This window comes from Sciurus carolinensis, chromosome 1 (assembly GCF_902686445.1).
Source record: "Sciurus carolinensis chromosome 1, mSciCar1.2, whole genome shotgun sequence".
NCBI lineage: Eukaryota > Metazoa > Chordata > Mammalia > Rodentia > Sciuridae > Sciurus > Sciurus carolinensis.
The window spans coordinates 65,414,054-65,440,498 of NC_062213.1; the positions used below are offsets into that span (position 1 = coordinate 65,414,054).

The window sequence follows — 26,445 nt, forward strand, 5'->3', positions numbered from 1 at the left end:
AAAGATGGTCCATTAGATTCATTCCATATTTTCCTTGCTTGGATTTCATAGAAGCAATAAAGAAGAGTTTCACTTTAAAAGTGCACAAAGTATCCCAAGTTTAAAGGTTGAGTGACATCTAATTTCAGGTTATGGGATCTATTTTAAAGGAAAATGCGCTGAATCATAAAATCTTTTAAACTTGCTGCAAGTTATTATTTGATGAGTAGCAAAGTAAGCATTTACAAGTGGTCAAATTTGTCTATATTCTGGATTTATGACAGTTGAAAAATGTGGCTAAAGTAGATACTTTGAATAAGAGGAAAACCCATTTTAATGCAACAAGTAGTTCATGAAGCAATCTTGCTGCTATGAATGACATATTTTAATATATACACATCCTATAAGTGTATACAGGATATACAAGACAGGGGAGGAAGTATATAAGAATAGAAAAATGACACACCCCATTAACAATTCAAAATGTCCTTTGCATTTAAAAGTGTTCATATAAATATTAACATTTAAAGCATTTCAGTCAGGTGCAGTGGTGCGTGCCTATAATCCCAACTATTCCCAGCACCTCGGGAGGCTGAGGCAAGAGGGTCACAAGTTCGAGGCTAGCCTAGACAACTTAGTGAAATAAAAAAATAAAAAGGGTTGGGGATATAGCTCAGTGGTAGAATGTGCCTGGGTTCAAATCCTAGTACTGCAAAAATAAAGACAGACAGCCAGACAGACAGAAAGCAAACAAGCAAGCAAGCACACATTTCACCAAAAGTTTTCTTACCTTCCCACTGGTGAATACAATTCTATACTGATATACATAAAGGGGAACCTCAGGGGTAATGGGTGCAGATTATGTCCCTCCATAGACCTGGAATCTCTTGCTCTGAGCTGGCTTTGGAGGTCTGGGTTAAATGTGGGTGATGCCACATCTTTCCCTCTGTTCTGGAAACATGACTCCTACAGGGAGATTCCTGCAGCAGTGCTTCCCAAAGCTGTCCTGTGGTTACAATGTTGGTTCTGCTTCCAAGCCACCCTTATCATGTCTCTTTCCGCTCTGGACAGTCACTGAACTCTTCAACCACCAGTTTTATGCCACCCTCTGTGATCTGACCCGCCCCCAACACATTAGCTCTTTAGACCACTCCCCTGTGCTTTTCATCCTGGGAGTTGGTGAGTTCTAGAACTTTCACATCCTGTTTGCAAGTCTCTGAAAATATCATAAATTATTATAAGCATCATGCATCTGCCTATTTTAAAAATATGTCTGGGAGAACATATAAATGCTTATGCCTATAATTATGCATACACCTTAAGATTCCCTAAAGTAAAAATTCACAGTTGAGGGGCTGGGGCTGTAGCTTAGTGATAGAGCATGCCTAGCATGCATGAGACCCTGGATCAACCTCTAGCACACAAATAAAAGCAAACAAAACAGTTTATGTTTGAATGTGATGTCAAAAGATCTAGCTGTGGTCAGATTGGCCAAAACTTTTTCTGAGATGGTTCTGAATATACCTATGGGGGCAGCAGATTCTGGGATTAGAAGCCTGAATTCCAAGTTATGTGATCTTCAATGAGTAATTGAGTTAATTTCTCTATGCCTCAGTATCTGCCTTCAAAAAAAAGGAGGATTAAGAACGGTGTTTACTTCACACAGGGATGATGGGAGGAAAATGAGACCATCCTTGTGAAAACTGAATATTTCCTGGCACAAAATAGGTTTTCGCTAAACATTAGTAAATGTTATTAATTGGGTTGATTTCTTCTTATGACCAATAATAAAGATACAATTTCTCTTGTGTATTTGTAGTTAGAGGTTGGAGATGTGGCTCAGTGGTACAGTGCCTCCCTAGCATGCACCAGGTCCCTATTTGATCCCCAGCACCCTGCCCCACTCAAAAAGACATTCTCATGGATTGAGACTAGGGATTGAACTCAGGGGCACTTGTTCACTGAACCACACCCCCAGTCCTATTTTGTATATTATATAGAGATAGGGCTCACTGAATTGCTTAGTGCTTTGCTGTTGCTAAGGCTGGCTTTGAACTCATGATCCTCCTGTCTCAGCCTCCCAAGCCACTGGGGTTAAAGGCATTCACCTCTGTGCCTGGCCAGCCAAGATTAGACTTTTAAAAAATTTTTGATTAATGAAGACTTTTATTCCTCATTTCTAAAATTATAATGTGTGGCTGAATAATGTAAAAATATAATGGTTACCAGCTACTCTCACTTGACATAAATGTCAAACACTTCTGGCTGTGTTGTACAAAGGTTTGTTTATTCACTAGAATAGAGAAAGATGATAGGATGACTGATCCTGTGGTTCTCGATACCAGAATCAGCAAAGTATTGCCAGGTTCCTTCTTTGTGTGTACAATGTTGTAACAGTTCATTACACACAGGCATAGTACTAAGTATGCAATAGAATTTCTTTCATTAAAATAATTCTTTTTTTCCAATTTCATTAATGAATACCTGGTTAAAACAAATCTATAAGTTTTTTTCCCACAAAACAGCATCATCTGGCTAATAGAATTGATATTATTAATTAGAATATTATTGGTTTGTGGTTTTGTTTGTATTTAACTTGTGATTTATTTTGGATTTTCAATTAAATAAATATAACTGAATTAATATGCCATTATGGTCAAACTTTTAAGTCTTCAGATTCAGTTGATTTAGATAAAGAGTGTTTAGAAAGCTGGGTACAGTGACCCAACCTGTAACCTCAGCAATCTGGGAGACTGAAGCAGAAAGTTTGGAAGTTCAAGGTCAACCTGGGTCAATTTTGAGACACCATCTCAAAATTTTTAAAAAGGAGGGGGTGTATGTGGTAGAGCACCTCTGAGTTCAATCCCCAGTAGGGGAAAAAAGAATTATCTTTATGTGGCTAAATCTTATATTTGTATCTTTGTCTTGTACCTCTTCCCTAAAACCAGGTCCTGCCCAGTACTTAAAACAAAACAATTGTCTGTATTAAACAAGTAGAACTTTTTTTCTTGTCATTATTCCCTAAACAACAGCATAAATTATTTCCATAGCATTTACATTGTATTTGATACGTGGAAGGATATGTGTAGTTTACATAAAATATAACACTGTTTTATATAAGTGACTCGCAGATCTTGATATTCAAAGGAGAGGTTCTAGAACTAACTCCCCAAGGAAACCAAAGGACAACTCTATAGTTATATAAATATAAAGAACTTATACCTAAGAGTTTCGGGACACATATTTCAGTGATATTTCAGTAAATGATAATATGAACCGGTATGGGGGCTTCCAGGATCCATTGCTCAGGTGAGAAACTTGGCTGGAGAGCACCTCAGCCTGGCTTGCTCAGGTCCCACTCTTTTTTGTTTATTCATTTTTGGTACTGGGGATTGAACTTGGGGGTGCTTGACCACTGAGCCACATCCCCAACCCTATTTTGTATTTTATTTAGAGACAGGGTCTCACTGAGTTGCTGAGCACCTCGCTTTTGCTGAGACTGGCTTTGAACTCTTGATCCTCCTGCCTCAGTCTCCTAAGCTGCTGGGATTACAGAGGTGTGCCACCACACCAGCTTGGGCCCACTCTGAAGGGCTTCTCTCCATGCTTTCATTCCTGCTGTCCTTGACCTGGAAAAGCCTGCTTTTCTCTCTTCCACATATTAAAATTCTAAGCACTCCTCTGGGATCAGCTGAAATCCCATTTTCTGACAACTTCAATTTTCATTAATCTGTCTCACCAGAACTCCTACAACACTTAAATCTGTGCCACATAGTGCAGTACTTAGTTATGTAGTTTGCTGTTGTCCATGAGTTCTATGATGGTTGTCTCTGCAGTCAGGCTTTAAGACTGCTCAGAGTGGGCTGGGGCTGCATCTCAGTGGTAGATCACTTGCCTAGCATGTGGGTTACCCTGAGAACTTTCGATTTTAGTATATGTGCTGCCGAAGCAAGTACTCCCTGAGAATGTTCAGCAGCACTGAAAAAAAAAAAAAAAGAAAGTGCTGAAATTGGGTTATGTCTTGGGCTTTGTCTCCTTTAATTACAAAGTGGTCCCAAGAACTATGAAAATGACTGCGTATCCTTATAAAGTACAGTCAGGAACTGAATCACATATTGATCCTTGGTTGGTTTTAGAGTTTATTCAGGTTTTGGTTAAAAAAAAATTCTGAGATCCTAAGTAGTTTCTCAAACAAGAATTGTCAACCTACAGTCCCAAAATGGCCACACAAACTTGACTGGATCAGGAAACCAGTGGTCTAACTGTGGTCATTTGTTTCTTTCCTTGTCCAAAGTCAGACGTCATATTTTCTGTAAGCTCTGATTTGAAACAAGACTCAGATTGTGTGTGTGTATGTGTTATGGATGTTCATGCATCTGTATCCCCATTCCCACACTGAAAGGAGAAGGTAAGCCAGGTATGGTGCCACACACCTATAATCCCAGCCACTCATGAGGCTGAGGCAGGAGATCAAGTTCAAGGCCAACTTGAGCAACTTAGCGAGACCTTGTCTCAAAATGAAATAAAAAGGTCTGGGTATGTTACTTAGTGGCAGAGAATTTGTTTAGCATGTGTGAGGCCTGGGGTTTAATTCCCAGTACCACACCACACACACACACACACACACACACACACACGAGTAAGATTAGGAGATCTCCAAAATACCTTCTTGCTCCAAAATTCTTTAAAATATTGATATACATGCCTATTAATTTGAAATTAGCATCCACAAATATGTGTGAGTGTCAGAATTTCACCTGCATTAATGTTCAGAAGTCAAGCTCAATAGTTCAACAGTGGTACTTGAAAAGTTTCAGCTGGCTTCTCTGTTAAGTGTGTTATTGCACTTAGTGCTTATGAATTCCTGCTATAAAGCAACTAGATGACAGAACTTAACTCTCTTGGTTTTCCCAGTTGTTCAGAAACTGAGTTGCATTTTCTGGCTCTCAAACTTCGTAAACTCATCAGATTTTGCTGCAGAGAAATGTCATTAAAATAGTCCTCAGCAGAAAACACTAGCACCATTCATAGTGAAATGCTGCAACAGTAAGTAGTATTTTAAAACTGTGAATTGGATATATTTTTCTATCTTGTACACATACATACATTTAGACAGATGTGTAAGGCAAATGTTTATTTTCCTCATGTAGATGTCTTAATTGTCTAAGAGTTGCTTTAGTCTTACTGCTGAGGTACATTCTGCCTCAGCTCCCTTCACCTTGGAAAGCAATAACAGGTTCCAAACTGTTTTCTTTCCCTAAAGGGTGGGTTGAAGGTCCAAATTTTCCTCATTAGAAACTTGCACTGAGCCACACAAATCTTGCCATTGTGGATGGTGCATGCATGTGGGACTATTACTTCATACACAATGACATGAGACCAGAAAACATGTGAGCAGGAAGCCAAACCCAAAAAAGAGTTGGGGAGCTTCCAGCTTTCCGTGGAGCACAGAAATGAAGCAAAATCCAGCAATACTTTGGCTTCAGGTGTCCGGGGGCTATACAGCTGTGACCTATCTACTCTTCAAACACTATGTAGGCAAGCACAGTGGCTTAGGCAGCATTCAGTCTGGAGTAAATCATTATGTCAACAAACCCAAAAAAGATTGTGAAGGGTGTAGCAATTACTTAGAAAGCCAAGACTTTAAATGGCTTGAGTAACTTAAATGTGGAATGGCTAGCACCATATATGGAAGCTCACTATATTCCTCATACTTTTAATCGTGCTAATGGGAATTCCCAAATATTGTCTTGCTCCTTCTTTAAATAATAAGCTTTCCCACGATGTGAACTCTTTCTAAAGTATATATTTGGGGCTTATTTTGCATAGCTGAGATGTTAACAGTTCCTTTTTGGAACTCTTCATATTTTTTTTATGGCAATAGCATTGGCAAAAATAGGAATATTTTTCATCATTTGAAAGTCAAAGTGGGGCTGAAGATACAGCTCAGCAGTAGAGTGCTTGCCTCGCATGTGTGTGTGAGGCCACAGGTTCAATCTCTAGCACTACAAATGGGGGGGGGGGTAAAAGATAATTTCTAATAAGTGATAAAACTTTTTAATATTTAGAGGTGGAAATGGCTTCTTAAATCTGTTTTTAAATGTGTTGATACAACTCACCTACTAGAAAGAAAATTATACACTTTTTCAAGATGAGCCATAAAGTCTGAGGCTAACTCCTTTTTGTAATAAATGGCATTTGCTTCAAAGAACTCAGGTGGGGTAAGAGTTCTGAAATCCAGGAAATCTGAGAGAGGCTTTGCCCTAGAAGATTAAATGTGAAGTGTAGAAAGGGTGAAAGGGTATAAGAAAACGAAGGTTATCAAGTAATCAGACCTCAAAGATTAAAAAAAGCCGCGATTTCCTGTCTGTTTTTTTACTATTCATTCAAAATGTTAAAATTGTTCTAGTTGTCATCTCTTAAAAGTTCACAAATACCACCCACCCCTCCTCTCTCCACACACTCTTTCAGAGTGTGGGGGGAACTCACTGGTCACACTGAAGAAGGGAGAAATGGGTGTAAGCCATTTAATGACCAGGGAAGAAACTACCTACTTTGCTTTAGTCTCCCAGTGGGTCTCCTAGTCAAGGGAAGAGAAAAATCTCTGCCAAGAAAAGGGATTTTTATATGAATAAATATTAATATTATATGCTTTTATAAGTATATATATAGGATACTACTGGCTCACAGAATTTCCCCCTCCCCGCCATCTCTGCTGATTTTTGAAGGCTCAGTGGAAGTAAAAATTACCCTCTAATTTTGTCTAGGCAAGATGGCCTAGACTTTGCCTTCCTATTGAAAAGTTAATGGGAACACAACCTACCCAAAGCAGGGACCCAAGATTAAAGCTATAAGCCCAATGAGCCTAGATACCGGTCATTCTTGGGAGCATTAGAACATAAGAAAACAAACTCAGTCTTTATATTTCTCCTCAAATATTCTGAGAGAAAAATCAGGCAATTTAATTTTTTTTCTAAAAAGCTACCTTCTATTTTTATTTGATGTTCCAGTCTAGCCTCTTACCAATATCTCATTTCAACCTTACCATAACTAATTCTATTTTCTTCTACACACTTGTGCCTCTTCTTCTTCTCCTCCTTTTTCCCTCCTCTTTTTTTTTTTTTTTTTTTTTTTAAAGACAGCGTCTCTCTATTGCCCAGGCTGGCCTCAATTTGTTTTTTAAATTTTTCATTTGTTCTCTTGAATTATACTTGACAGTAGAATGCTTTTTTTTTTTTTTTTTTGCGGTGCTGGGGATCGAACCCAGGGCCTTGTGCATGCAAGGCAAGCACTCTACCGACTGAGCTATCTCCCCAGCCCTGTAGAATGCATTTTGACATATCATACATACATGGAGTACGGCTTCCCATTTTGTGGTTGTACATGATGTGGAGTTACACTGGCCGTGTATTCATATATGAACATAGGGAAGTCCTGTACCTCTTCTTAATCTGTGGTATTTCCTTACAGCTACCCAGTTGCTCAAACCCCAAACTAATATTATAGAGGTTTCCTTTCGCTCCATTCCAGTCACCCAGCTCCAAGTCAAGAATGTTCTACCTTCCAAATATGCCTGGAATTTAAGCCCTGCTGTCCACCTACACAGACCAGGCCCTCAACATTTCTCATTTGTGCACAACAATAGCCTCTTAACTGTTCTCCTAGTTTACAATGTTGCCACTCTCAGGCCTTTGTCTAGCCCATACTTGATAAGGCCTCCTAGATGGTCTACCTAAAAATCTTCTAGGGCTGGAAGTGTTGCTCAGTGGTAGAGCATTTGCTCAGTATACACAAGGTCCTGGGTTCGGTGTTGGGAATACTAGCCTAACACTCAAATCTGGATTATATCACAGTTTGTGTTTTTTCCAACAAAATCTTCCTACGAATAAATCACATCTACTCTCTGCCTTCCTAGCTCCACATGAAGTCTGCTTGTGTCTTCACACTGATGTAAGAGTGGTCCTGAAAATGCCCTAAGGAGCTTGAGCTGCAGTGTTTCCATCATGGAGATGGTTTTTGCTGCAAAGAAACAAAATAGTCCAAAGAAATGAAACAAAACCATCTAGTGAGTGAAACAATGTCTTAGTGATGTAGTAGATTGTCTTAGTGATGTAAGTAGAAATTTGGGCCCAAATTTCTTTTTATCTAGATGTGGAATTATAAAACAAATTATTTCGTGATCACAGGCTGATCCATGGATAAGTTTGTTTCACTAGATTCAAACAGCTTGGCATAAAGTACCAGCATGCTGATGACTAAGCTCCTACTAAACCTCCAGACCTTCTAGATTCAATACTCAGGTACCATTGGAACCAGGCTTGCTTGCAACTCCTTATTGGCAATGCTCAGTCTCTTCTAGAATGTCTTTCCTCACCTCCTGCTTATCCATTAAAACTCAGACAGTTTAATATTACGTTTGTGAATGTGTCCTTTGGCTGTGTCAGGCTGAGATAAATACTCTAGCCTCAGTGTTGCCTCTCAATCTTAACAAGCTACACTTTTCACAGGTATTATACTGCTATGAAAATGATCTGTGGTTTTGGTCTGTCTCTTCAGACTGTGAAGTCTCCCAGAGGAGGACATTAATCTTATTCATCCTTGTATCATTAATGCTAAGAACAGCATGCAATCCAGAGTAGATGCTCAATAAATGAATGAACTAAATGAAGGACTTAAAACGTTAAGAGTAAATGAAAAGGCCCTGAAATGAACTGAACTACACCACTGCTATTTTCATACTCTGTGATAGATCTTTCACATATGTTAGTCTATCCAACAGTCTTCTCCTTGGGGTAAGTGGTATTGCTCTTATTTCATAAATGTGAAGCCTGAGGTTGAAAATCTTGAAGATCTTGCTGCTGGTCCTATAACCAGGTAATGGCCAAACTAAGCCTTAAATCCGGATCTTATCAAAGTTTGTGTTCTTTCTACTGTGATTGACTATGCCTTTGAGGCTAATGTTGAGATCCTGTGATCTTTGTCATCAAATTAGCTGCAGACTTTAGTGTTGACAGACGACTTTAAAATTTAGGGGTTAAAGCAACTAGGATCCAGTCTAATTTTTAACTTTAATTATGCATTAGAATTTCTTGGGAGCCACAGATAATTGGAAATAGAAATGTTGTTTAAAGAGAATCTTAAAAGCAGAGAATTATACTTTTATAATGTTTCCCACAGTTTTAAATAAATAATGAAAAATAGCTCTATTGCAATCTGAAATTTCATATGAAATTTTTCCATTTGGTCCACTTTGATTATTATCATGTAAAACTCTGAGTACTAGATGGAGACAACAACTGTAAGAATTTAAGATAATGTATATGTACACACGCTAATATATACACATTATATATGGGTTGCCCGTCTGTTTAAAGATAAGGATAAGCTCAGTGGATTAATTGTAGTACCTAAGATATTAAAGTAAAGGACTTCCTTTTATATGTTGTTACCAATTTATATTTCCCATTTTTCTATATTTCATAGTAGAGCAAATTATAATCATGCTTTTATAAATGCAAATAATACAATTACCACAAATAGAATTTTACCTTTTTGGCTTGTTCAATTAGAAAAATCATCCTTTCTACAGGTTTGGAAGTTGTATCTTTCTTAGTGTTATCCTAAAGTTTTAAATCCACCTTTGTTGAAAGGCAAATTCTCAAAGCCACAAGCAACACCCCTGAGAAGAACTCTATGTGAATGCAGCATTCTTTACAGAAACATAGTTTAATAAAGGGACTTTGGGTTTTGCCAGTGCTTAAGAAGTTAGTGTTCCCTTATTATTAAACCCTTCAGCCATGCAGTGAAAAATTTAATAAAATGAACATGTCCACTATAGTTACACTGTTTTGTACAGTTTACACAAACCAGTGCAAGTTTCAAGCCTACAATGAAAGATGGGATTTATTTCATAGTGTGAAAAGAAACTTTCAACAGTTGTATTTAGCAGAAATTGTTAGTACTCAAGGCAGAGAAACTGAAGATCAAAGTTGCTGCATCATTTCTCAGAGCCTAACAAGCCAGGTAAATAACCAGGGCTGCTCTCTAGGATGTGTGTGTGTGTGTGTGTGTGTGTGTGTGTGTGTGTACAGTCAGACATGACCACAATGCCCTGAAAGTGGCCAATTTAATACCCTCGCCTGAGTGCTCTTTTCTTAAATGAATTATCGACAGAAACCTCTTTCCCTCCTATTATCCTTAGGAGGGACCAACTTGGGTGGAGGACTTTGGCCAGAAATACATTTTCCATCATCTAAATAACATGAAATGCACAAGGGCAGGAAGGAAAGTTTGTCCTCTTCTTTTTAAAGCAAAAGTAGAGCATCATACTTACAAAAGCCGCCTTCAGAATCTTCTCTAGAGAAAAAGCTCTGGGAACAGGGAGGAGGCAGAGGAGCAGAGATAAGGTGGCAGCGGGACTTCCTTCCTCATCGTGAAGGGGAGACTCATGGTTCCTTATCTGCCCTGACCTCCGAGGAACGCTGGGAGCCAGGAAGGCCTGGCCTCTGATCCTCACTGCCCTCCCTCCTGGCCTCTATGCCTCGGGTTTCCTATTTGCAGATAAAGCTGCCCGACCTGACACCGGCCGCAAGATTCATTAGGGACTGTCTGCGAAGTGCTTGCAAGATGCTGAGGGTTATATAAGCCCGCGTATTATTATCATCACACACCCCCATAGAACCAACGCTGCCAGACAAACAAAAGGCAGTTCCAAGAAGAGGAGGAGCAGAGGCAGAAGTTACACTGCGGGTGAATTTCGGGACACTCACTGCTGAACTGACTGGAAGAAAAAAAAAAAAAAGGCAACTCAATATGTGTATGCAAAACCTCGGCAAACAAACTGCGCTGCAGCTGGCCGGACGGCGGGCGAGGGAGGAGGGGGCGGGAGGGAGTCAAGGTTTCCAGGCGTGCGGTTCCGGCTCCCGGGGCGCCCTGCACAGTAGCGGCCAGAGGCAGGATGGAGTGGATGAGGAAGATGTGGTATTTGGAAAGCCAGGCGTTCCAGACACCAAGTGCTTAGTAAACACTGATCTTCCTTAGAAGCACCCCGGACCAGGTGCTCCGTACCTCTCTTTATTCCTGGCCTCTTGTTTTCCTAAGGATGGTTTGCAAGGAGTTCCCTCTGCTTTGCGGAATTCTCTATTTTAATCCTCTCTGGGTCTCTGCTGCTCTCTTCTCAGTGGGAGCAATAAACCGGAGCCGGAGGGCTTTTTGCACCAGACTGGGTCATCTGAGGAAGTTCCGATTTACTCTGAGCACCAAGCTTCCCTGCTACCAACCCCGCCCACCCCCCACCAGCTTGCTACTCATATTTTCTTAAGATTTATTATTATCCCGCCCTGCCCCTGGCACTGCTCCCCGGCATGTAAAGAAGTTCCTCATCCTAGCATTTAAAGCCCACAATTTTTGTCTCCACACTAATTTCCCACTTCCCATCCGGCCCTCCAGCGTCACCTATCCCCAGCACATTAGAATATGAATCATTCTCTAAAGATGACCTTCGAGTTCCTCCATTTCCTATCCTTACTCACATCCACCCTCTAAAGCAGGGAATGGAATGGTCTCTCTGCTACTCTCTCCCAGGCTCAGTTCAAATCCCAGCTTCCCCTCTTCTGTTAACACTGTGTTTTCTGTTGTTCCTCAAGGGTTGTCTGTCTTCATAGGTTGGGGCCTTGCACTGTTCTCCCTGGGTGGCCTGGGTCAGGGGGCTGAGAAAAGCAGGGGCTTAGTGAGTGATTATTGAATTAACTGACAGATGACCCAATCTTACCTGGGCCATCACCTTGTGAGCTTAGGTGACAACAACCATCGCATGAATGGTAAAGTATTTATGGTTGTTGGGTGGTGTGCAATAGGCTCATGAAGGTTTGTGTTACCACCCAAATTTTGTGAAATGTTTGAAACTTTTCAGAAGTTAAAAAAAATAGCTCAATGGCTCAGTGGTAGAGCATTTGCCTAGCACAAGGTCCTGGTTTCAATCCCCAGCTCAGAGAGAGAGAGAAAGAGAGAGAGAGAGAGAGACAGAGACAGAGAGACAGAGGCGTGCGTGCACACACACACACACACACACACACGCAAAGCAAGCTTTTAGGAAATGTAGAGGGGAATATCTAAACTTAAGTGGGTTTCCTTTAGGACAAGTTTAACTGCTGGCATGTGTGGAGGTTCCCCTACTGTATACTAGAAGACCTATATAAAGTGGAACTTTATACAAGGCAAAGTGAGATTTTCAGAAATCACACACTTTGGGATGCATGTATGGGGAAACTCTTCCACTTTTGAAAGAATGTGGGCCATCACCACAGTCTCTCAACAAATGAGCAACAGCTCTCTGGCGAATTGTTTTATGATATAGGGTGAAATATGGAACAGGATCTGTCAGGTACTGAATTTCTTGTGGCTTTGTGAAAAGTGTTCTTGATGACATTTCCTCTGTTTTTCTTTGGTAAAAGCAACATGCTTTAAATTCCATCTGTGCGGGTTGGATTGGCCATGGTGTCATTTAAAAGACTTGGGGTGTGTCTACACAGCGCACGCTTTCCCATGCATACAGAATGTTCAGTGAATTAGAAGAATTTTCCCGCCTCCGCTAATTTGGAACAATCAAAAACAATTCAGGTTCTAAAGAATTTCAGCCTCAAGTTCTTGAGGGTTTGACTTCAGGAATGACAGAGGTCTCTTTGCAATTTAGAAGTTCAAGTAGAGGCTCTTCCCTTATTTTGTTTTGCTCAGGTCAGAGTTATAACCTTTATTGCAGCTACCATTTATCTCTACAAGTTTCAGGCACTAGGCTAGGTGCTTTTCATGCATTCATGTGTGTGTGTGTGTGTGTGTGTGTGTGTAGCAGGAGATCAAATCAGGGCTTGGTGTATGCTAGGCAAGTTACTCTACCACTGAACCATACCCTACATTCATTCTTTATCCAGCAATATTCTAAAATAGAACTATTTTTATCTTTACATATGGAAAATCAAGTAGGATAATGTTAGTCAGTCTTCTGTCTCTGTGACATAATACCCAGATAAACAATTTATAGGGAGGAAAGTTTTATTTTAGCTCACAGTTTGAAGTTTTCAGTCTTTGGTTGCTTTTGGACCTGTGGTAAGGAAGAACACCATGGCAGGAAGGGTGTGGAAGAGCAGCTTCTTACCTTATGGTGGCCAGGAAACAGAGAGACAAGAAAGGAGCTGGCATCCCAGTATTCCCTTCAAGATACCCCCTGCCCCAATGACCTAACTTTCTTCCATCAGGCCCCAACCCCTGAAGGTAGTATTACCTCCCTATAGCATCACACGCTGGCAATCAAGCCTTTAGCAAATGGACCTTTAGAGGATATTTAAGATCCAAGCTACGCTGGGCATGGGGCAGGCACCTGTAATCCCAGTTGCTCAGGAAACTGAGGCAGGAGAATTGCAAGTTTGAGGCCACACTTGGTAACTTAGCTAGACCCTACCTCAAGAATAAAAAACAACCAAAAACAAACATAATAATACACATATACACCAAGGACTATAGATGCAGCTTAGTGGTAGAGCACTTGGCTACCATGCATGAAGCCCTGGTTCAGTCCCAACCACACACACACACACACATGTGCTCACACACACACACTCCAAATTATAACACTGGTCCAACAACTTAGAGAGTGACAGAACCATAATGTGAATGTATATCTGTCCGAATCCGTGGTCTGTAGTTTTCTCATTCTCCTGAAAGCTGGAATCTTTCTAGTATTAACTCATCTTCTGGTTATCAAACAGAGTCCCAAGGATGCGAGGTATTCCAGGAGGTACTTTAGGAAACTTGACTTTTTGTGGGAAGGGGGCAACTGTGAGGGAGAAGCTAGGCTGTTGAGCTTGGGATCTACTTCATACCAGGAAACATTATTTCCATCTGTTTTACAGTGACTATAGATTTCGTTTGAAACAAGTGTTTTGCTACTACAAAAGCATTTAACTTAGGCTGGTCACAGTGATGTACACCTATAGTTGCTGCTACACAGGAGGCTGAGGCAGGAGGATCTCTGAGTTCAGGAGTGTGAGGCCAGCCTAGGCAACATGGATTTTTAAATAATTAAATTTGGAATCCAGAGAGACTAAATGACTTGCTCAAGACTTTACAACCAAGAGTGACAGACCTACTTGTCTACTTTAGATGTCTAGCCTCTACCTGAAACTACTGCCTCCCTCCCCCACACCTTGTATTATTTCCCTACTTGTTAAATTATAGGGAAAGTGAGAGAGGCTAGAAAAAGTCTGAGCTCTCTGTGTCTTGATCGCATTATCCACATTATTATGAAAGTGGAAAGCAGGAATACCTTCATACTGGCAAACTAGACTTTTTTTCAGCCCATTGGCTGTAAGTCTGAAGTTGGTCAACATTTACCTTGTGACAGATTAAAATCAAGTGGAGTTAAAAATGTATTTTGGATGATTGAAGGCTCTCCTCTCTTCATTCAAATCAAAGTGAGAAGCAAAGGATGCTTCTACATGAATCATTGAGCTAATTATATGGCCTGAGAGCATGCTTATTAGGAAAACCACTTAAACCCTCATATTTATCAATTCAGTCAAAAGTGACACTTCACACGAGACACGACGGGTGTGGGAAAGGTTATTCATTGAGAATAGGAATGGCTGAGGGAACATCCCTCAAGCATCCATGCAAGCCCAGGTGGATTATATGGGCAACTGGGCTTGTAAGGCCTAAATTTCATGCATTGCCTTGACATCTCTGAGCATTATTGGGCCCTAGAGGCCTAACTGTGAGTTCCTCTGCTTTTACCTGATAAGTAGCTCCTCCAGTGGAAAAGGCACCTGGGTCATTTCCCTGTCAGCTGGACCACACTCTAACTGTTCCTCAACCCAACTTCTCTATGCAATTCTTCAAACAAACCAATCCCATCCTCCCCTGGGAACGAGGAGGTACTTCATCCTGTTCTCACAATGTAACATGCCTCCCACAATCCTTGTTGGTTCATTCTGTTCCATGTTCCAGAGTCTACTCACTTTGTGGCCCTGAATCCTCCTCCTCTGGGCTACAATAAGTACATGTGACTAATAAAACTGCTATTGATCTTATCTGTCCAGCTTTGAATTCCATGTGTTCCTCCATCTCCAGAGCCTTGGGGTGGGACACTCTCCTCCAGCACAGAGTGAAGAGGAGTCAAACAAAACAATGACCAGACATTAATACTAATACTAAATGGAATTTTTACAGAGAGCTAGTGCCAAATAGCCCATCCTTTGGAGTTTTGCTAAGTGTCAAGCTATGTGCAAATATAAATGAATTTTAACTGAAATTATGTCAGTAAGAACTGACCTTTATTAATTTCAAGGCCCCTGAGCTTTGCCATCTGCTCTTTTTAATTTTTGTCATTCTCACCTAGAGATTTTTGGGAGCAATAGCACTCTTGTCTTTCCAGAGATGGCTTAACTACAGCCTCGCCTAAAGGCAAAGGAATAAAAAGATGACCTTCCATTCCTGTCATTTAAATCTCTGCTAACTGCATTCTTTCAGGAAAATGTAGCAGAAAGAATTTTTCTCATTTCTACAGACAAGAGATTATAATAAACAGATCTTTTATTTCCATCTGAAACATCCTTATATTAATATATTTCTAAATTCTCAGTCCGAGTTACAAAGCTTGAGATGTAATTTCTTTTCCTGTTCATGAGATTTACAATAGGAAGGTCATGTTTGTACTAGACTTTGGTTTGAAATTAATCTTCTTTTCTCCTTGGCATTTCTATAGAATCCAGGCACTTCATTATTTAGTCATTTCTAAATATGAAATACTTGTCATTCTTGAACAACGATCTAATCTTCTCTTTCTGGGTGGAGAAACTGAGTTGTGGAACTTGCAAATCTTTGCCAGGGCATAGATCACTCAAGGTTGTGACTAGCCATTGAAATGCTTTCCTCCACACGTTCTTAGACTACAGAGCACAAATGTAAATTGTTCTATAAGCAGCATGTGGGAAAACCTCCAAACATTAGGAAGTATTAAAAGTTCATTTGCATTCTGCCTAGTGAGACAAAACTTATGGAATAAACACATGCAAACACCACAACCACCTTCAACACCAGCGCGGTGCTATTGTGACTTCCCCTGTCTTCTGGATTGTACCTCCTACAAATCAAAATATATTCTTGGTTCAGTTGAACAAGGGTTCATTTAAGCCACATCTGTTGCTCATCAAGCCTCTATTTTAGGACTAGGGAATTCTTTTTCAGAGATAGTCTGTCTGGAAGATCTTATGGCAACAAATAGTCCTCATTAAATTTCACAACATTTTTCCAACATACATACAGTACTCGCTTTTATGTGATTCTAGAATCCAGGCAAAACCCTGCCCCCACCCCACACACTTCAAAGGATTCCTCACTTGACTAATTCTAAAGAGTAAATTGATTTTCTCATCATTTATTGTGTTTGACAATAGAAAGGCTGATGCAGCAACATTGCTAAAATGACAGCTCCTTTCCATCCAAGGGGAAGGAATGTGTGTTAATATTCTTAATGACTGGCATCTTTATGAGAAATGTGAAATCATTTATTCTCAGCAATAACCTGCCTAGCATTAAAAAGTACTTGATGCTTAGTACGGAAGTAATCTGTCAGGAAAAATTATTTACACTGATGCAAATTAACTGAATAAATTCGCTTACTGTAGCTTCGTAATGATGGTATGTAGATGCAAGTTGGTTAAAAGTCAGTCTGAACTGAAGAAGGATATGGAAAGAATCTTTCAAGAAGTGATCTGACATACTACTGGAGGAAGAGATAACACGTTTATTTGATAAATTCCTTTCATATTTACTAAGAATTTCTGGAATTGATTTAAGCAAGGACATGTAAATCAAGGGAATATGCATGTCCTGCTTATTCAGAACAACAGAGTAATATCATCCAAACCATTGTGAGTATGTTCATCCTGATCCTTGTTTCTAAATGACTAACTGTGTTTTCCATGAGGTCTTCTTCCAGTCCTCACAAGGCTGGCTTGGACCTGAGCCCAAGGGACAAGTGTAGGAGAGGTGAGCCCTTGGCCTGGCACTTAACAAGCAATGTATAGACTGTTCTGTGTGTTCTGCAGGAGAGTCGGTCCTCTCTTAATAGGCTTGCTGTTGCACACCAGTTAACAAGTTTTTATTGGAATCTTAGTCTTCTCTTCCTCGCCAGCTGCATAGTGAAACTTCTTGTAGCTCTTCACAAAAAAAAAAAAAAAAAAAAAAAAAAAAAACTAGTAAATTATGGGAAGAAGCACTTTGCTGGTGTGAGAAATTTCATTAGTCTAGGGGAAAAAAAGGTGTAAATTGCAGGAAAATGTAAACCACCTCCACATAACTGATGACTGAATTGTACTATTAAGCCTTTGTAGGAAACTTTCTTTTGAGGTACTGCATGAATTTCTGGAGGCAAATTGACTTGGATGCAAATCCTAACTTTAAAGGTGTATAAGTTATCTTTAGTCTACTTCCTATACTTGTAACTAGAATGACTAGCACAGGAGCAACAAAGTCTGAAAGTGAATGGCAGTGTCCATCCTGTGGTGGTGATTCAGTATCGCTCCTTTTCTCCCTTTTCCAAGAACTTTTAGAGTATGAGTTCAGCATTACTTGCTCGAGTGAACAAAAAAACATATTCCCTCCCAAGGGAGCATTAGCTAAGGGGCAGTCCTAACAGTTGCTTAGGTTTTTCTGTTTAAATACAAAAATACAAAGGCATGGTCTGGGGGTGTAGCTCTGTGGCAGAGTACCTGCTTAGCATGTGCAATACCTTGTGATCCATCCCCAGCACTGCAAAAAGAAACAGATATAGTTATATCTCTGTTTGTGTGTGTGTGTGTGTGTGTGTGTGTGTGTGTGTGTGTGTTTGTAAATCAATAAGGATCTCTTTAAAAAGAAGGTGATTGGTAATCAGTAATAACCTGAATGTTGTTGTTGCACCTTTAGACTTGGGGACAAACTGTCATTCAGAGGATCAGGTAAACTCAAAGTGTAGAGGTTATAAATCTTGAGATCAAACCCAGGGCCCTGTGCATTGCTAGGCAAGAGTTCTGACCACTGAGCTCTATCCCTTGCCCTCTTCATAACTTTATGCTAGAAACTAGTGCATTAGAAAAAGAAAGAGAAAAAATGAACATCATACAAGAAATTGAGCATGTGGTGAATCAACTTTGTGCAAGCAATTTCAAGGTATAGATTGCAAAGACAGTCAGGGATGCCAAAGAGCAGAAGTGGGAAAAGCCATGGAGCTTTGACTGGGCAGAGAGGGTGGAGAAGAAGAGCAGGTGTCTGGGCTGAGACCCTCGACATGAACAACTGCAGAGGTTACAATCTCAGAGATGCTGATAAGGATGTGCTGAAACCTAGAGAGGAAAAAAAAAAAAAAAAAAAAAAAAGTCTCAGTCTGCAGAATCTGCAAGGAAACCATGTCTGGGGGTGAAAGGTGTATTAGTAAGAAGCAGCTGAGTCTAAGGCCAGAACCTGAGGCAAGCATGATGGACAGAAAATGGAGTGGTAAGGGGCAGCACCTGAAAGGAGTCACTTCAACTATGCCAAGCTGAGTAACCTGAACCCTGAGGTGAGACTGACTCCAGTAAATGCAACTTGCACCATGTAATTTCCCTTACATTGCAATGAAGTTAAGCAGGCCATGCACCTAAGGTGTCTGTGTGCTATACTGGAATATGTGTGGCAGGACAAACCTGGCATTACCCAAGGAGGAAGGGAGCTAGGTGAATGTGGTCCTCTGCTGGACTGTTACCCAGTGTAGTATCAACACAGCCTGGCTCACCCCACTGTGCTCAATCTTGGGAGCAGGACACCTAGCTGCTAGATGACCCTCGTCATGAAAACCAGCCAGCTCGAAGAAGGCCCAAACTCCACTTTATTACCGTTTGCACACCAGATGACGCACAGCAGCACCGTGACAGTTTGCAATCACCGTGATAGCAACCAGGAAGGACTGGGTAAGGAAAGAAAGCAGGCAGGGTCTAGATTCCTAGGAAACTCCATTCTTTCCCTAAAACCTGATGAATATGCTTCTCTCTAAATTTTGCTGCCCTGGATCTGTGGCTCCACATCCCCCTGTCCTCACCCCCAGTGGCTTGAGAAGTTGATTTGTGACCTAGAATTCCTCTGCTCCATTCTTCAGTCATTGAAGCTTGTGCTGTTGATGTTCAAATTGGGTTTCCTTAACTGGCTTCAAGAACCTGAAGAGGGAAAAGACTTCACCTTGAGGGTCTCTGCCTCTTAAGAGGGGCCAGCATTGCATTGGTAACATAAGCATTCCTATTTGAGGGAAAATGTATCCAAATGAACATGATGGGAAACTTTGGAGTGGGAAGAAGCCGCAAAGAACTGCTGAATGAGGAAGAAGAGAGTTGGAAAGATGTTTCCCACTGCTCCCTCAAGAGCGTGTCTTCCCTCTGACCGGTCCCTTCCTGAGTTGCTGCCCAGTGAGCTGCAGCTGGGATCCTAGGAAACGACTTGTCAGGTGGTTCTACCCTGCCTAGGAACCAAGTCTTTTCCAGAACCTTCCCTTCTTTTTAGTCTAACTCATTATAGCAAAGGGAAAAATTATAAAATTCAACCAGCAGTGAGCCTGGACATCACTTTTTTATCAAATGAACAAGCAATTATAGTCTAAAAGGAGTTATCTAGATAATCAAAGGCCATTTCTGCAAATGATTGACAGAGTGGTTTAACTTTCTAAGGGCTGACTTTAGAAATCACTTAAAAGTGAAATTTGTTTTTCTCTCTCTTTTTCCCTCTTTTTTCCTGGCTTTGAAACTGAGCTTTACTATCAAGCGGAGGTTTGGCAAATTGAGCCAAATTAACTTTTCAGTCTCGTGTTTAAGTATTTAGATCATCATGTCTTAAAAACCTTTTTAATAGAGAACTTGAAACATCATTCATTCATTTAACAAACATCAATTGACTGGTTAGTGTGTACCAGGGTTGCTACCGATGCAGATAACATGGGGAAACCTGCCTTTCCATACACATATTTTTCCTTACAAATGGTATTCATAGAAAGAATTCTCTTAATTGTAGCATTAAAAAATTACTAAATATATTGAAAATAAATTGGTTAAAGTATCAATTGAGCTTAAAAGAAAAAAATAGAGGGGAGAGAATTGGGGTGTAGCTTAGTAATGCAGTGTGTGTCCAGCATGCACAAAGCTCTGGGTTAAATTCCCATCACCAAAAATAAATAAATAAATGAACTTCAAAATCGAGGGATGGGCCAGGCAAGGTGGTACACACCTATAATCGCAGCAGCTGGGGAGGCTAAGGCAGGAGACTTAGAGTTCAAAGCCAGCCTCAGCAAAAGTGAGGTGCAAAGCAACTCAGTGAGACCCTATCTCTAAATAAAATACAAAAAAAGAACTGGGGATGTGGCTCAGTGGTTGAGTGCCCCTGAGTTCAATCCCTGGTATGCCCCCTCCCCCTGAAAAAATCAGGAGATGTAGAATGAAGACTATGGTAAATGCAGGGGCCAGGAATCAGGTTGCCTGGGTCCATGTTCAGTGTTGACTCTTACAAGTGCATAACTTTGTCTGAGTTAGTCAATCTCCCAGAGCCTAGTTCCTTATTTGTAACCTTGAGAATTCTATGTCATAGAGATATTGAAAAAATTAAATTAGATAATGCATGCAGAGCACTTACACAAGGTTAGGTAGATATTTAATAAACCTTAGCTGTTATTATAGAAGACATTAGTAAGTAAAACATGAGCATTTTTCTGGCATTTTATTTTGTTCTTTGAGAAAATGGTATTTTTCTATTGCCAATTATAACATGAGCTCTAAAGTTTTAGATATGGTCATTAGGAATAGGAAAAGGCATTGGAATGTTAAAAAAATATATTGGAGCAGGGATGGGGTATGGTTGGGTGGGATGGGCTAAAGGTGGAGGCGGGGGGAACTGGTCCTGGACCTATAATCTCCCAGCTACTCAAGAGGCTGAGGAAGGAGAATTGCAAGTTTGAGGCCAGCCTGGGCAACTTGGCAAGAACTTGTCTCTAAATAAATAAACAAACAAATAAATAAATGACTGGGGGTGCAGCCCGGTGGTAGAGTGCCCCTGGGTTCAATCCGCAGTACCCAGAGGCTGGGGGAGGTATATATTGGAAAGAGTACTGGTTCTGGAATTTTGGACATGGGTGTCTGTCTAGACTGTGCCATTTAGCAGGTATGAACATTAATAATTATGAACCTTCACAGCCTACTTCTTAATCTATAAAATGGGTCCAATAATCTGTTTTGTTTCCTTTTTATCTGAAACATTTTGAAGATCAAATAAAAAAAAAGTGTTGGTGAAAATGATTCACAATGGGTAATATGATGTGTAAATAAAGACTATTATTAAATTGTAACAATGAAAATTCAGGCACAGAGGCACATGCCTGTAATCCCAGCAGAGGTGGGAATATCACTTAAGCTCAGGATTTCCTAGTCAACCTGGAACATTTATTTAGCGTATAAATAAAGTGAGACCCCACTTCATGAAAATAAATAAATAAATAACTTAAAAAATAAATCATGATTATGTGATTTCCCTGGGCTAAGGTACTGATTATAACCAATTGGCAAACAGTGTGATAGTGGTTTGTAAATTCCTAAGTGCAAATTACCTTATAGTTAACAGAAATAGATTACAGGTTTACAGGAAGTCTGAAGAAACAAAAGACCTGGATTCTAGTTCTTCACTTAAATCAGCTCTTCTTTTACATGAAAATTATTCAATTCCCTGTGTCTGTGTTTCTTAAAAAAAATGTATTTGAAAAGTTTTAAACTTACAGAAAAGTTGCAAGAATAGTAGAAAGAACGTTTGCATATCAGTTATTCAGATTCATCTACAGTTAAAAATCTGCCCCAATTGCTTGCTTTATGGTTTTTAATTGGTGCATTATAATTATACACAATAGGGGATTCATTATGCCATATTCTTGTATGCACATAATCTAATCAATCCCATTCCCCATTACCTCCCCTTCTCACTCCCCCATCACCTTGCTCTACTCTACTGGTCTCTCTTTTATTGTTATTATTTTTTTTAAATTAGTGCATTATGAGTATATGAATAAGTGGGATTCATTGTGGTTATAGTTGTACATAAACAGAGTGTCATTTGGTTGATTTCATTATCCAGCGCTTCCTCAAGCTTTATCAATTTCTTTCTCATGTACAGAAGCCCATCCACATAGGATGGGGTTATGGATTGATAAATCCATTGGAAACCAAAACTATGACAAACAGAAAATGCATTTGCTACATCCAACCTATTGAACATCACAGCTTACTAACCTACCTTAAGAATGCTCAGAACATTACATGTACATTTACAGTACAGCAAAAGCATGTAACCCAAAGCCAATTTTATATGGTGTTGACAATCACATGATTTATTGAATAGTGAAAAAAGAATGGTAATATATGTACCACACCACCATAAACGTAAAGATCTTAAGTCGAACCATTGTAATTTGTGTATTGTGCGGGGGCGGGGGGGGGGGGAAGAGAGAGAGAGAATAAAATATCCCCCCACAAAAAACTGAGTAATATGCACACATGATCTTGTACTGCTAAATATTAATATTTTGGCATATAGTAACTGAGACTGTGGCTTTACTTCTTATTCTTCAAAATGGGCACAGGTGGTTAAGTGACATGCTGCCTAAGGTCAAAAATCAACCAAAATGTCTAAAAGCACTTTAGAGAGTATAAAGAATAAATTGTTACATAAAATTAAAAGATGCACATTTCATAAACTGTGGGGGAAACAAATCACATAAAATTCCTAAGGACTTACAAATTGAAATAGAGCAGAAACTAAGAAAGTCCACTGTTCATTTCCATACAAGCCAACAAATAGTGCCAAATTTATCTCTGCAATGGGAGAGAAAAAAGCTGCTTCCACGCTGTGTGTCCCACTGCTGAGTGTGTTTCTCCTCCTGCAAGGACTTGTGTTTTTTAATGCAACTTTTCACTTGATTTTAACAGTTTGTCTTTTTATGTGGTTTTGTGTGCGTGTGCATGTTTGGATTATGACCCTATTTGAGAAAAGATTATAGAAAGTAAAGATCAGTTGATGCTCAACAGCAGAACAATAGAGTTGTAAAGGGTTTAGTAAGAGCTCAGTTTTACTTCTTCTGGTGCTGCCTTTAAATAATGAAAATGGCATGCTTTATTTTCAGTATAGACAATAAATGAGATACAAATAGGAATAGGGATGCATTTTTAATAGAAGTATTCAGTGTAGAGGCTTAGTCAAAAAACGGTACAAAGTACTCTCATGGACCAAAGAAATAACTTCATAGAACCCTTTTTCTGCATTCACTGTAATAAGGTTTAGCTGTACAAAAAATAGATTATTATTCTGTCACATTATCTTCACAGTCCCCAAAGAATTCACCCTTTCATCAGAAGTTGTAATACTGGTAAGCCTGATATTTCTATAATTCTAACCAGATTTGCAATCACATTTTCCAGTGGATTGAAATATGACCAATAACCTAAAAATATGAACAAAAATGTTCTTTTCCCTGTGACATTTCTTTCATTGCTCTGAAAATCATAATGGCTTCCTTTAGATACTGAAAGCAACAAAAAGCAAATCTAGAACATGTTTGAAAAACAAAACTATTTTTCAAAAAGGCAAAACCACATTTTATGTGTTCTAAATTAATCTGTTTATTTTGAATTATGAAGATGTGTTTCCTTATAGCACAAAATGAAAAATGGGAGTTAATGAGTATGAAATATATTTATAATCCATAATGATTAATTTGACTTCCTTTACAAATAAATCAACTTTAAATGTAAATTATATAGATACCTAATTGTACATGCCCTCATGTAATTTATTAAGCTACAAAGAATTTTGCTCTTACACTTCTCTTGGAAAAATTCCAGGACCTGAAGAAGTATTTCAATTATTTATTTCCCAGGGAAGTGATGTTATTGAGGGGAGTTCAGTTATTCCAATGCAATAGATTTCCCTAGTATTGATGTATCTGGAAACCTTGGGGTATGGAGCAGATAAGTAGGGGGCAGAAGTCACGAGTTCAGGGGCTGGAGGTATAGCTTAGTAGTACAGCACCTGCTTAGCACCAATGTAGCCCTGGATTCCCAGAACCCCTTCCTTCAAAAGTCATGACTTCTAAACACTAGTACTTGCAAATGGCAATATCTCTCTCAGATTCAGTTTTCTTGTGTGCAGAAATGGCATCTCCAATTTACGTACCCAAATATTACAAATTCCAATGATTTAGCTCAAGGGAAAATGTTTTAAAGGGCAATGGTTAATACTGTCATCAGCATTTGGGCAGTATTCTTTCAGTCTTGGTTTTAAAAACACTATTACGAAGAAAGTTCTCTATAATAAAACTGCGTACTTGCAGATCCTCCATAGCAACAGTGCTAGTTATTTCTGTTGGAATGGATCTTCCACAAGGGACACATCTGAAAAAGAAATCCTTTTTCTTGCATTTGGTCCAGTCTCTATCATTCCTTACGGTGCCTCGCTACTCACCAGAGCACTCAGCAAGGGAGTCCATGGGCAAAAGGAGAGCTGAGCTCATCTCTGCATGTTCCTGTTGGGTCCTAATGCAAAATTGATACATGAACTCTCTGTAGTCCCAAGGAGAAATTCATTGACTTGGGCTTTTTGATAAAACTGGAGTTGTAGAAGTCTCTCAGGTAAGAATGAGTTTTGTGGATGTGACTTAGTGATAGAGCATTTATTTCTCTGGTTTCCCCAGGCTCTGAGTTTGACCACCAACAATCACAAAATAAATAAATCTAAGGTATACCTCTAAGATTCTGTGATTCTATGGCATCTTACGTGCCTTTCCTGGAACCCCAAATTCTCAATTACTTAACAAACCACACATAAGATTCCGTGTGTTTGACAGAGTGTGTGATAATTTAAAGTAATTAATTTAAAGCCTCTCATCTCACTTGCTAATTGTCCTGCACAGGAGAATTCCATTACTAAACAAAGAATTTTTATAATAAATGGAGCACACTTATAAACTCAGCTACCTGGGAAACTGAGGCAGGTGGCTCACCAAATTCAAAGCCAGCTTCAGCAACTTAGCGAGATCCTAACCAACTGAGCAAGGTCCTAAGCAACTTAGCAAGACCCTGTCTTAAAATAAAAAATAAAAAAGGGCTGGGAATGTGGGTCAGTAGTTAAGGGCCCCTAGGTTTGATCCCTTGTACCAAAAAATTTTAAAAAAGAAAAAGAAAAAAGGATAAAAGACTGTGACAAAACAGAAACAAATATATATATATATATATATATATACACACACACACACATATATGTGTGTGTATATATATGCATATATAGAGATATATAAAATCATATCTCATTGCAAAAAAAAAGAAAACAAACCAATATGATTCACTGTGGTTTTTACAGGGTATTTTAATTCATGCAATGCAAGAGATATTGGACAGGTCTATGTATCTAGCCCTGACCCTGAAATTCTGGTTTGGCTATAATTTTAAAGGCCCTTCAAAACAGAATTGTCACAATCTCTCCAGTTTAGCTCTCAAGAGAAATTAATTGATAACATAGAATCTCAAGTGACTGGCATGTGAGTGACATCCAGCTATACAATTTCACATCTAATCAAGGAAGATGGGAATTCTAGTTGGCCTATTGTCTATTTGAATCGGATTCTGGATGGAATCCAGCTGGCTGTACTGCAGCTCTGGAGAGCGATGTGGGCAGAAGATGGGGAAAAAATGTGAACCAGAGAAACAGTGACTGAGATAGTGACTTCCACATTGTCAAAAGAATGCCTGGTGTAGCTGTTGATTTGCTGCTGCTTAGTTTCCTAAAATTGCTCAACGACTAAAATGCAATTTTCTATCCCAGTTCTTTGACCATTCAAATTGTGAATGTGCAATGAAGGACTACAACATGTGCTGGATTCTTCTTTAAAGCTATAATTAATAAAATCAGAGGTTTAAAATTCACTCAGCTTCTGCCTTAATGTTGTTTGTTTGTTTGTTTGTTTTGTGTTTTTGGTACCAGAGCTGCCTAACCACTGAACCACATCCCCAGCCCTTTTTTGCATTTTGTTTAGCGACTGGGTCTCACTGAATTGCTTAGGGCCTCGCTAAGTTGCTGAGGCTGACTTTGAATACATGATCCTCCTGCCTCAGCCTCCTGAGTCCCTGGCACTCAGCTTGCCTTAATGTTTCTAATAAGAGTAAGAAAGCAGCATGAACAATCTGTGAGAAATAGCAATAAATGCAAAATTGGACATGATTTAAGAGCTAAAATTATGACAAGATTTTAAGTGGTAAAAGAGCACATACAAAAGGAAAATTATAGATGGCTGGAAACATTAGTTTTTCTTTTCAGTGATGAGTGGTGGGTTTTGGACATGTCAAATCATGATGGGAGGCAGCCCTACCCTGAACACAGTCTGAGCAA

General features: G+C 39.5%; 1 protein-coding gene across 4 annotated transcripts in view; it reads right to left on the reverse strand.

Moving 5' to 3' along the window:
- The window catches only part of Sulf1 (sulfatase 1), a 169,241-nt gene that overhangs the window by 130,284 nt on the left and 12,512 nt on the right, over positions 1-26,445 (reverse strand). The window contains exon 1 of one of the 4 annotated variants that reach the window (XM_047517764.1): positions 10,313-10,566. The exons of 2 other annotated variants lie outside the window; for them this stretch is intronic. The gene's annotated coding sequence lies outside the window, so the exon portion shown is untranslated. Of the gene's footprint in view, positions 1-9,527; positions 9,561-10,312; positions 10,567-26,445 lie in introns of those variants that run through there. One more of the 4 variants, XM_047517768.1, reaches the window with a different exon arrangement.